The sequence below is a fragment of the Bufo gargarizans genome, chromosome 3 (genome assembly GCF_014858855.1).
Source record: "Bufo gargarizans isolate SCDJY-AF-19 chromosome 3, ASM1485885v1, whole genome shotgun sequence".
Classification (NCBI taxonomy): Eukaryota; Metazoa; Chordata; class Amphibia; order Anura; family Bufonidae; genus Bufo; species Bufo gargarizans.
Genome location: NC_058082.1, coordinates 64,062,522 through 64,072,645, shown reverse-complemented (window position 1 = coordinate 64,072,645; position 10,124 = coordinate 64,062,522). Strand labels below are relative to the sequence as shown.

Genomic DNA, 10,124 nt, shown 5'->3' with positions numbered 1-10,124 from the left:
TTTTGCCCTCTAACACACACCTAGGTTTTAGAGGAGGATAATAAGAAAAAAATATTTTCCATTACACCTCAGGTCAGACCAGCAATCAGACCCCCAATGTTAATCAGACCTCAGCTCACAGCCCCAATCAGACCCCCAATGTTAATCAGACCTCAGATCAGAACCCCATGTCAGACATCATCCCCCAGCCATCAGCTCCCCATGTCACATTTCTCCCCCTCCATGTCACATTTTTCCGCCCTCCCCCAGGGTGCGCCCTAAGGCGGCCGCTTGGTCTGCCTTATGGTAGCACCGGCCCTGGCGGCCAGTGCTGGGTATACCTTGAATCTGCCACCATGCCGCCCAATCTCAGGTGACAGAGACCCCAGCCATTTGTGAGCCGAACACTGGAGTCCTCCCAATGCAGAGCACACCTGGGGAGCCCTCGCCTCTCCCTGCCATTGATCCCTATAGGAAGAGGCCGAAGGCGGTGGGGAGCGCTGCCCAATACTGAGCTTAGCAAAATGACCAGGTCAAGTCAATAGAGGGCGCTATGGTTTGGGTGAGGGTCTGTGCACCCCCCTCAGATGGGGCAGCAGGTGCCTGAACATAACCCTTGTATTGTGCTGCTAAATTCCCAATGGCTACTAAAAATTGCTTATAAGCAGTCGCCCGGCAAGCAAAATGGCTTCCAGGTGAAGTAATGCTAGTGCCGGACAGGACCTCGTCTCCACTGTGCGTTACTACAGGCAGCACCTCCGCCACATCCGCAGCTTCTCTCTGCACGTCACGTGACCCGTCCGCTGCCTCAACTCAAGACGAAGCTTTCTCCACAGGAACCACCTAACCTGCCAGCGGCCAAACCACGCGAGACTTCCCGGCAGCTCAGCGCTATGGCAACGCCCCTGTGTGGAAACGCCGCGGTTCTCTTACGGGGGCCTCGGCACGTGCGGTAAATTCTCTCCTCTCACCCTGCGGAGTCTGGGAAGAGAACGGAGAGTCCGCAATCCTCCCATAGCTGCCTCCTAACCCTTGACCCCTCCCACACACTGCAGCATCTCCCATCGTGCCATGCGCGCACCGTACTACATTTCCCAGAGAGCTGCGCGGCGCCGCGTGACGTCACAATGCCTATAAGTGGATACATTGTAACGCTCTGAGCCCATTGTTACCGATGTATGGAGCCGGGGCGGACAGGGCAGGACGCGGCCGCTTTCCCCGAGTTCTTTTTCAGTTGAGGTGACACCCGGGTCGTGGAATAGCAACCCCCCCGCCCCGGCCTCTCCTCTGCACCAGCCGGTCCCTGCTCCCGACAGAAATAAACCAATAAACGCCCTTTGCTTTGTGACTGAGCTGCTCTGCAGGATTGTTAGCATCCTCACTAGAACGGAGACCGACGAGGAGATGACATTACAGCGATCTGCTGCATCCCCGGCCTCCACGGCTTGCATGTCTCCCCTCCTGCCCCTGTAGCCTTATCCATCGATCCCTTCCGCCCCGGCTTCGATTAACCCCCCCATAACCAATGCTCTGGTCATCTGCGCCCTGTCGCCCCCGGTACCGATCTGTTCTCACCTACCCTTCCTCAATCGGACCTTCTAATTCGTGTGCGACATAACTCCCCCCTTTAGAACTCGCCCTTCAGAAAAAGAAAATAAGCGACATCCAAGCAGATCGGCCGACCATCGGACTAGAAGAAAGCTCGCCTTAAAAAAAAAAAAAAAAAGTAGGTAATGTCAATGTGTGCTGTGTGATGGGGCTCGTCCCTGCGATCGCGGAGCTGGGAAGATGTCGCTCATTATTTGTACCGCTGCTGGTTCTGCTCCCACCCATGTAGTCCTCATCATACATGACTTGTTGGCTTTGTCACATGTTGTGCTGGGGGCCCTGGGCTTTAAAGGGAACCTGTCATAGAGCTGAGGACATGGGCTGCTGTTTGTCACTTGATCCTGTGATTCAGAACACAAGGGGAAGGAAGATTGGAGTTGTCAGATCTGCTTGTTAATGGGATAGTAGAGAGACCTTCACTTGGGAGGTAATGTCCTAAACCAGCAGCCCCTTTATGGATTTTAGGCAGTCTAGCGGTCTCAGTATCCCACCCCCCCAGCCAGGATCACAAGGGGACTGACAGGGTGACGTACAGGATGTGATGGGTGTGGGGGATTGCTTCCTAGACATTTAATTAGTTTTTTATTGTTGGGGCCTTTATCTTATAATTTCTGCTCCCCCCTTTTGAAGCCCCTTCAAGATGAGCGTTTGACATGTTTATTATATTGATCTATTGGAGATAACGTTTCTCCCGAATCCTAATATATTGATATGGGAAATATTTAATCCCTATGATGGATCCTGTCCTCTTACACCACTGTGAGCATTTATCTGTCTGGCTGAATGTATATTCTTATCACAAAGCTGCTTTGTAAGGCCTCATGCACACAACCGGGTTTTTTCTTCAGTGTGGCGTCTGCATTTTTTGCGGCTAGCACACTGACTCATTCATTTCTAGGGGGGCTGTGCCACATCCGTATTTTTCGTGGATCCGTATGGCCGTGGAGAAGGTCCTGTATTTACAGACATGGCTGTGTGCATGCTGGTTAAGGCCTCTTTCACGCAAGCAATTGGGGTTGTGTCGGGATCTGTTCAGGAAAAAAAAAAATGATGGTTTTGCACGCAAGGTCACTCAGTTTTGGCAGCGATTACGTTCAGTATGTGCATTAGTTCTGTCCAGATTGCATGCATTTTTCACACCTCATGCACACAAAGGTATTTTCTTTCCGTGTCCATTCCGTTTTTTTCTTTTCTTTTTGTAGACCGTATGTGGAATCATTCATTTCAATGGGTCTGCACAGAAGTTACTCTGTGTGCATTCTGTTTCTGTATGTCCGTTCCGCCCCCCCAAAAAATAGAACATGTCCTATTAGGGTACTTTCACACTAGCGTTTTTGTTTTCCGGTACCGAGTTCCGTCACAGGAGCTGAATACCGGGAAAAAAACGGATCAGTTTTATCCTAATGCATTCTGAATGGAGAGCATTCTATTCAGGATGCGTCAGTTCAGTCCCTCTTACGTTTTTGGGCCGGAGAAAGTACCGCAGCATGCTGCAGTTTTCTCTCCGGCCAAAAATACTGATCACTTGCCGGAAAAATTTACATTGAAGTGTATTAGTGCCGGCATAAAGTGTTCCGGAAAAACGGATTAATACCGGATCAGTTTTTCCAGATGACACTGGAGAGACGGATCCGGTGTTGCAATGCATTTGTCAGACGGATCTGCATCAGTTTGCGTCCGGATTGCCGTTTTTTTTTTTGCGGACTGTAAGCGGAACCATTTATTTCAACGGGTCCGCAAAAAAAAAACAGAAGTGCATTCCGTTTCCTTATGTCTGTATAAACGTTCCAAAAAAATAAATAAATAGAACATGTCCTAATATTGTCCGCATTACGGACAAGGATAGGACTGTTCTATTAGGGGCCATTCCGTTCTGCAAAATACGGAATGCACACGGACGTCCTCCGTATTTATTTTGCAGACCGCGCAGAATACATACGGTCGTGTGCATGAGGCCTAACAATATGCATCTCCTAGAACCCGCGAGGAGTATGTGGTGGCTCACCTGTCATAATACAATGGAACTAGGTGCTCTGTTGAAAAGGTTTTCCCTGAAGGACCTCATAAGAAGTACAAAGCAGTTAGCTAAATTAACTCTTTCATCCAAGGCTGTATCGAGGATGCAAATATAGAATTGTGCAAATAGTATAGTGGAGAGAACAGATTTTATGTGACCACCGTAATATTTGTCAGCATCTAATAATATGATTGAAAATAAATAGACGAATAACGAATTGTTGTTCTTATAGTAATGTATACATTCAAGCAAATATATAAATAAATATTAATGCATAAAACTCTGATACGTAATCTAAAATTTAATGAAGCAAAAAGTAAACATTAGATAAAAATCAACGATTAAAAATAGTTCAAGAAAGTCGGTCAGTGTCCCTATATATTGCCGATTAGTTCAGTATTTCCATGATTAGTAAATGAACTTGCTTTTTATTGTATTTTTCAGGGGATAAAATGTCTTCAGCGATTGTGAAAAGAAACTGGTGACAAAATATATAAGAAGTAGAAAAAAGAAAAAATATTGGAAATGTAAAAAAAAAAAAGTTTATAAATAATATATAAAATTGGTGATGGGTGTTATAGGATTGATTTTTTTTTTTTTTTTTTTTTCGTAATGTTGATTTTATAAAAAAAATAATTGTGCTAGGTGATAGTGTCCCTTCGATTCTTGTTCTTGAATCAGTTCATTTATAATAGGATACAATGTTCATACTGAGCTCAGTCATTATTTCAATTCCGTATGTTTGTGTTTGCTACTATGTAGCTTGATTACCGTATTGATGTCTGTACTGGGAGCAGTTTTGATACTTTCACCGGCCGTGTTTTTCCATTCAGCCAGCGGTTGTGGTAATGGTTTCCTGAGGTTGGCATCTCGCGTGTTGGCGCACGTTTACTCCGGACTGTTTGAATCACCGCTGTGTTCGGGGATTGGATGGAGCTTAGCCCCGCTCAGGCCAGTGATACTAGTCGTGACGTCACTGGGCCTGCGGTAAACAGCGAGAAGGCCGCGATACTACTGCCAGCGCCGCTGCCTTCTCAAACAGCTGATCGGCAGGGGTCCTGGGTGTCGGACCCCGCCGATCAGATGCTGATGATCTATCAAGAAACTACAGAGGCCTAGTCTTTGCAGCAGAATCCTCTTCATAAGGCCTCATGCACACAACCGTATTTTTAATACGCATTTTTTGCAATTACGGTATTTTTCTTTTGAGCCATGCACGCAACCATATTTTTTGTGGATCTGTGCGTTCATTCTGCAGTTTATAGAACATGTCCTATTCTGGTCCGTATGGCGGACGAGAATAGTCCTTTCTATTGATGGGAGTGTGAAGAATGCAGAATACACAAGGATGGTAATGGTATTTTACAGATCTATGGTTTGCGCACTGTAATATGGACACAGCTGTGTGCATGAAGCCTAAGGGGACATTCACACGGTGGCTTCTCGAGCGGAATTTTGTCACAGACAGCCGCGCTGAAATTTCGCCGGGAACCCGCTGACGGCCACGTCCTCTCTGCCTCCCATACATCTCAATGGGAGGCAGCACTGAGGATTGCAGAGCGGCGGCTCTGCCGCTGCGCCGAGAAAGGACATGTCCCTTTTGGCGTAGCTGCGGCTTTAAGCCGCTGTTCCACGGTCCTCGGTGCTGCCTCGCGCCGAGAAAGGACATGTCCCTCTTGCCGCGGCTTTAAGCCGCTGCTCCACAATCCTCAGCGCTGCCTACCATTGAGATGAATCAGGAAGCTGATTTTCGGCGCAGCTGTCCGCAGAAAAATTCCACAGTGTGAACATCCCCATAGGAAAATGAGTCGTACAACTTCACATTCTTAGTTTTTATTCCGGAGGGATACTTTTTAGCTTCCCCCATTAATGTTACCTTATTTGTAGCGTCTATTTTAAACAGTTCCCCTCCCCCTCTGGTGTTGGGAGAAGCAATTGTTACCGGTTTATGCTTGACCAGTGGTCCTTGTAAGATGTGGCCTCAAATCATACTCTTCTGGAATTTAAGATATGTCTGGGACGCTTGCCAGAGCTTAAATGTATAGGATGTGCGAGGACGGCTTCCCTGCACCATGTGGTGTGCGTTTCTTCTCCCAGAATATATGGATTGCGCCCTCTATTTTGACCACGGTATGCTGTTTGGCGTATAGGTACGGTAAATCCCACTACATGTAATTGACCATATGTCCTTGCCTTGTGAAGGTGATGAATAACAGCACGGCTTTCTGTATCGCCGTAAAGCCTCAGCACCCTGCTGGGTGGGTAATGTGAAGCCATTGTGCGCCACTTCCTAGAATTTCTCATCCGTTGCCCATGCTGAGGCCTGATTATAAGTTCTCCTGTTATTGGTCTGGGATTGATCACTCAGCATTAAGGGCATGTCGGTGCCAGCCTGAGTGCCATGGGAAACAGTGACGACATCACATTTCCTGTTTCAGTCCTACTCTGGTAATGAGTAACTGAATTAAACTACCTAGGGTACTTTCACACTTGCGGCAGAGGATTCCGGCAGGCAGTTCCATCACCGGAACTGCCTGCCGGATCTGTCAAAAGGTGTGCAAACTGATGGCAAACTGATCCGTATGACAATTGCCTTGAAATGCCGTGTCCGTCTCTCCGGTGTCATCAGGAAAAATGGATCCAGCATTTTTTATTTATTTTTTCACATTTCTTGCAGTCTGAGCATGCGGAGACCGCAATGCCAGATCTCTGTTGCCAGAACACTCGGCATGAATGCATTTCAATAGGAAAAAAATGCAGGATCCGGCAAGTGTTCCGGAATTTTGGACGGAGATAAAACCGCAGCATGCTGGGGTATTATCTCCATCCTGAAAAGTCAAAAAGACTGAACTGAAGACATCCTGATGCATCCTGAACGGATTGCTCTCCATTCAGAATGCATTAGGATAAAACTGATTAGTTATTTTCCGGTATTGAGCCCCTAGGACGGAAATCAGTGCCAGAAAAGAATAACGCTAGTGGGAAAGTACCCCTACAAACGCTTTCTGCCATAAACTGCGCCACACCTGTCCACAGGTTGCCTGTTGCATTGCAGCTTAGTACCAGTCACGGTACCAGGGACAGATGTGCCAGTTTGCAGAAGAAAGCAGCCATGATTTTCTAAGGCCTGTTTCACACTTATATTGTTGTAGATCCGGCAGAGGATCTCAAAACCGGGGAAAACGGTTCCGTTTAATCCTAATGCATTCTGAATAGAAAGAAATCCGTTCAGGATGTATTCCGTTTTGTGTCCGGTCATAGAAACTGAACAAAGCGGATCCATCGCTAAAAACAACTTTAGTCAATGGTGGTGGAACCGTTACCCATTGACTTTAAATGTATTTAATGACTGATCCGGTTTGTTCTATTTTGATTTCACACGACCTCATCCTATCGGAACGGCTGCATCCTGATGTGCAAAATCTAAGTGGATCCGTTTAATTAGCCACGCAAGTGTGAAACAGGCCCAACCTTCTACAGCCCCTTTAAAGGGATTGTCCAAGTTCAGAGCTGAACCCAGACATGTCCCCAACTTCACCGCTCTGGCCCCCGTCATATGAGCATTTGAGCATTTTATGCTCTGATGCTCTCCTTTGCCCTTCGTTGAATCGAGCAGGGCAAAGGCATTTTTTTTAAATCCCGTGACGTACTGGGCTTTCCATGGGGAAAGCTTAGGGGAGGCTTCCGCCTAATAGTGAGCCCAGTGACGTCACTGGTACTAATAGGCCAGCTTTAGCGCTGTCCGCCTGGTAGTGAGCCCAGTGACGTCACTGGTACTAATAGGCCAGCTTTAGCGCTGTCCGCCTGGTAGTGAGCCCGGTGACGTCACTGGTACTAATAGGCCAGCTTTAGTGCTGTCCGCCTGGTAGTGAGCCCGGTGACGTCACTGGTACTAATAGGCCAGCTTTAGCGCTGTCCGCCTGGTAGTGAGCCCGGTGACGTCACTGGTACTAATAGGCCAGCTTTAGCACTGTCTGCCTGGTAGTAAGCCCGGTGACGTCACTGGTACTAATAGGCTAGCTTTAGCGCTGTCCGCCTAGCAGTGTAGTAATATAAACTAGAAAGTCTATGCCCTGCACGATACAGCGCAGGGCAAGTGAGAGCATCGGAGCATGAAATGCTTCGGTGCTCATATCCGGGGGCCGGAGGGGTGAAGATGAGGATATGTCCGGGTTCAGCTCTGAACTGGGACAACCCCTTTAACTGCTAGAAGAGACAGACTACATGAATAAGGCTGTGTTCACACACAGATTTTGCTGGCAGTTTTCTGCACTTTTGCATTTTCAGTGGCTTTTTTTTTTCCACCTTCAGTTTTTGGTGCATTTTTTGCAGCTCCAGATGTTGACTAAAGGTCTATGGGAAATTTGAAACACAGGACACAGTAGAAGCATTTTTGTTAATTAGGTGACTTTTTTGTCTTTCTGTCTACTCTATAGGGGGTGAACGGCATGAAGAAAACACTAGTGGGCAAACACAATGGGGTAGATGTATCAAACTGGCTTAGGCTACTTTCACATCTGCGTTTTTCCTTTCCGCTATTGAGATCCATTATGGGATCTCAATAGCGAATGAAAACGCTTCCGTTTTTTCCACATTCATTGTCAACGGGGACAAATGAACGGAATGCACCAAAATGTATTTCGTTCAATTTGGTTGCGCTCCCATCACTGACAGAATAATGCTGCAAGCAGTGTTTTTCTGTCTGCGATGTGGTGCGGAGCAAGACGATACAATAGAAAACGGACCTGTCCCCCATTGACTTAATACATGGCTATAGAAGACCTAATACAACTGGATCCATTCATGATGGATGCATGTGGTTGTATTATTGTAACGGAAGCGTTTTTGCAGATCCACCAAAAACGCTAGTGTGAAAGCAGCCTTAGTTTCCATAGCAACCAATCAGATTCCACCTTTCCATTTTCAGAGGAGCACTGAAAAATAAAAGGTGCAATCTGATTGGTTGCTGCGTGCAACCAAACCAGTTTTCCTTTACATCAGTTTTATTAAATCTACCCCAATGTTTGCAAAAAAACGCACAAAAGAGCAAGTAAGGCCTCATGTACACCACCATATGAATTTTGTGGTCCGCAAAAAATACGGATGACGTCCGTGTGCATTCTGTATTTTGCAGAACGGAACAGCTGGTCCCTAATAGAACAGTCCTATCCTTGTTCGTAATGCGGACAATATTAGGACATGTTCTATTTATTTATTTTTTTGGAACATTTATACAGACATAAGGAAACGGAATGCACTTCTGTTTTTTTTTGCGGACCCGTTGAAATAAATGGTTCCGCATACAGTCCGCAAAAAAAAAAAAATGGAACGGACACTGAAAGAAAATATGTGTGCATGAGCCATAAGGCTGAGTTATTTAACCCCTTGGATACCAGAGGTTTTTGCGTTTATTTATTTTTCCCTATCGTTCTTGTGGCATAACTTTAATTTTTTTTTCCGTTCACATATCCATATGAGGGCTTATTTTTTTTTTTTGCAGGGCAAGTTATACTTTCTAATGCCATCATTTAATATGGCATACAATGTAGTGGGAAGCGGGAAAACAATTCCAAATGGGGTGGAATTGGGGAAAAAAAATTCCTCCATCATTTTAGGGGTTTTGTCCCTATGGCGTTCCCTTTGCGGCAAAACTGACCCGTGCCCTTCATTCTCTGGGTCAGTAGGAGTACAACAATACCACATATGTATAGGTTTTTTATGTCTAGTATAAAAAATAAATGAAATTTTAAAAAAAATATGACTCCCATAACTTTTTCTAGTTATGTCTTCTGAGCTGTGTGGGGTCTCATTTTTTGCGGGATGATCTGTAGTTTTTATTGATACCATTTTGGAGTGTATATAATATATCGATCGGGACTGCGGAAAATAGAGTGGCGGTGCTCGTGTCCCAGGGCAGGTGTCCTATGTAGACAAAAGGAAAGAAGGACCAGCACTCGCTGTTAGTATATAATTTTGTTGTGATTTATTGTCACATTCCAGTGACGCGTTTCGGCATACAATCTGCCTTTATCAAACTGTTTGATTGTATGCCGAAACGCGTCACTGGAATGTGACAATAAATCACAAGATTATATACTAACAGTGAGTGCCGGTCCTTCTTTCCTTTTACCATTTTGGAGAGTGTGACTTTTTAATCACGTGTTATTAAATTTGTTTGTGTAAGAGAAGTGATGAAAAAATGGGGAGTCGGCCATTTTTACCTTTTTTCCGTTATGCCATTCACCGTATTGGATTTTTTTTTTTTTTATATTGTAATAGCATGGGCGTATTCGGACGCAGAGATGCCCATGATATTTTTTATTCTACGGAAACGGAGGTGATTTAAATATTTATATTTTTTTACTTTATTATTTATTTTTTATTCTTTACCATCATGTTTCATATAGATCCATGATGAGAGCACAATCGCTCATGACTTATGTTGGCCGGCCACCTGCAATTACTGGCATACTCATTGGCCGCAAAGGAGCCTGGAAGCGCGCGCTTCTGGGTTTTTGAG

The 10,124-nt window shown here is 45.6% G+C and overlaps 1 protein-coding gene across 2 annotated transcripts in view; it reads left to right on the top strand.

Annotated features, from left to right (window-relative positions):
* Nucleotides 1–843: 843 nt before the first annotated feature.
* The window catches only part of CSRNP2 (cysteine and serine rich nuclear protein 2), a 62,338-nt gene continuing 53,057 nt past the window's right edge, over nt 844–10,124 (top strand). Inside the window, exon 1 of one of the 2 annotated variants that reach the window (XM_044285474.1) lies at nt 844–1,705. The gene's annotated coding sequence lies outside the window, so the exon portion shown is untranslated. Of the gene's footprint in view, nt 1,706–5,670; nt 5,755–10,124 lie in introns of those variants that run through there. The other variant, XM_044285475.1, reaches the window with a different exon arrangement.